Here is a 2,778-nt window from a genome sequence, read left to right as displayed (position 1 = left end):
ATATATATATTTATATAATTATTTTAAGCCAAAAACGAGTAGAACACGAATGAAGAAGAACAAATCTTTGTTCGTGTTCGGCTTGTTTATATATTGAGCTCAAAAAATTGTTCATGTTCGGCTCTTTTGCTTATCGAACGAATCGAACACGAGATACTTAACGAGCTGAATACGAACTATCCGCGAAGAACAAGCTGTTTTGAAAACCCTACTAGCAAGGAAGCAACATAGGTGCTGAGTATCCATTGAGCGCCCCAATGCCATTCAAGCGCTTGGATGGCATTGGGGCGCTTAACGGGGACTTGGCAATTATTCTTCTTCCTTGGTAGCTTATGACATGGAACTAATAAATATACACAAAAACAACATTGAAAAGCATAAATGTGATACAATTAATATAAAATCACATAATTCACACACATCGAACCTCTTTAAGACTAATGACATGATTTCATGAATTTTTAAGGTTGCTTGCTCATCATTTTTTTGCATCAAACTTTTGCAAAGTTGATCCTGTTTGCATGGTGAGATAATTGTGATGTTAGTATGGAGACATTCAAAGGGTTTGTATTCTAGCACATTAGTAGTTGATGATACATTGCATATATTGAAAGATTTTAATTGGTAAAATATATGGTAAAATTAGACTTTTATAGGAACTTCTATATTTCTAGTGATCATCATTGCATTTTTCTTATACTGATAGTAAGTTTACAGCGGATTTAAAATAATATTTATAGAAGTAAGTTGAGAGGATAAAGCCTATCTACGCTTAAGGGAATTAGAGTTCTCATCATATATAATTGTATGCATGGCACAAGCAGAAGTTTGGGAGGCGGATGACCACTTTTATTTTGTCAAGGATGAGCTCTTATGGAGCTTGATTCTGAATTTATAACCTTTTTGCCTATTCTGATGAATATGCAATAAATTATTGGGAAATTTATATACTCAGCACACAATTCTTATGTATTCACATAACTCACCCCTAAACTTTCATCCTTTATATAAACAATATTTTGTTGCTTTAAACCTATGCATGAAAATGTGATGAAAATGTGGAAAATGTGTATTTCACTTTTAAAAAGTGATAACAATGCTATTTTTTATATGACATTAAAATTTTGTTTGTTATGTCTGTAAATATGAAAGTTTAGATATGAGATTTGTAAATACACAAGAATCGTATGCTATGTACGTAAGTGCCCATTATTATTAGTATTGCTGTCATACTTGCTGTCAGGTGACTGCAGCCTTTAAGTAACACTGATAATATTTTTATTTTACTTTTGACAAATCATGTAATAATCTGCTTATGAAGATAACCAAATTGCTGTTCCAAAACTTTATTGAAGTTACATAAGTGGTCTTCAAAAAGCATTTGACTCACTCCACTACAAGGGAAGCATATTTCATAGAATTATTCCCAGCTTCATGATCCAGAGATGGCAGAGGAGGTGAGTCCATTTATGGAACGGAATTTGATGATGAGAACTTCAAAATCAAGCACAAAACACCAGGTAAGCAACTTAGACAATCTGCTCATATGATTTTCTCTGATTTCACTTTCAACACTAGTTGTATATGCCTAACACGAAACGTTTATTTTTTTTTATATTTATACAATCAAAATCTTTCATATCACATAAAAAAAATACCACTTTTAGGTAAGCTGACATATATATATGTAAAATTGAAGTTTTTGCAGGTTGGATGGGAAACATGTTGTCTTTGGTAAGGTTCTCTCTGGCATGGTTGTTGTATACAAAATTGAAGCAGAAGGCCAGCAAAGTGGAACACCTAGAAGCAAGGTTGTGGTCGTTGATAGTGGGGAGCTGCCTTTGTGATGAGTTCGTTCTGAGAAATAAACTATTTTATGGGCCTTCTAAGAAGCCTTTTTAAGAAGTTTTCACTTAATAAAATATAATGCATTTAGGTACTGTCATGGTTACTTTTGGAATGCTAAAGTCTTGAGATTTTCCTTCTCTCTTCAAGGAAAAAACATTAGGAGAAACAAATGAATTAAAATTTGATAATGATGTGTTTTAAGATGAAAGTGTCAAAATAGTCTGATTTGTTGAGGGGATATTTTGTCTCAAAAGTATGACAAGTCTAATTTTCTATATGCTCTTAATGTTGGCTGAAAGTGCTTTCAACTCTATTAAAAGAGTCTTGGGGACTTATTGGGGATTTATTTGACATTCTTGTTGAATTTGGGAAACAAAATGAACTCATATAAATAGTCAGGATTAATTAGACATTTTGCCTGTTTTAAATCTAAAGATTTATGGGTTATTTGGGGTTGTGGTAATTTTTTTGTCATGGTGGATATTAATTGTTAAGGGAAAGTCATTATTTTTGAAGCTTTAAGTTTTAAATTTCTATTTTTTTTTGTAAAATTCGATAAATATATTTATAACCACCGTATTTTAACACACTTAATCATGAAAAAATAACTTTTAATCACAACCTTTTTTTTAAATAATTAAGTATTAATATCTAAATGGAGGCATGAGAAAGACTTGAAGAGCATAAAGATCAAAAACTAGCCCCAATCACTCTTAGTCTAAGATGAATGTAATACAAGGTCAGATTAATTGTTGATATATAATACTTAAAAAAAAAATTATTTAGGATTAAATCTTGGCAATCAAAATATTTTGATCTGATTTTTTTTCACTCTTTATAATAATTTAAACTTTAATGTTATCTTGGATGTTTACTTTTCAATGTTATCAATCATGAAATTATATATATATATATATATATACACACACA

The 2,778-nt window shown here is 30.7% G+C and overlaps 1 pseudogene; it reads left to right on the top strand.

Annotated features, from left to right (window-relative positions):
• The window catches only part of LOC110021216, a 6,174-nt pseudogene extending 4,096 nt beyond the window's left edge, over window positions 1–2,078 (top strand).
• Window positions 2,079–2,778: the final 700 nt, after the last annotated feature.

Source organism: Phalaenopsis equestris, unplaced genomic scaffold (assembly GCF_001263595.1).
Source record: "Phalaenopsis equestris unplaced genomic scaffold, ASM126359v1 Scaffold000123, whole genome shotgun sequence".
NCBI classification, from domain to species: domain Eukaryota; kingdom Viridiplantae; phylum Streptophyta; class Magnoliopsida; order Asparagales; family Orchidaceae; genus Phalaenopsis; species Phalaenopsis equestris.
The sequence above is the reverse complement of the archived record's forward strand: the minus strand, read 5'-3'. Positions and strand labels throughout refer to the sequence as shown.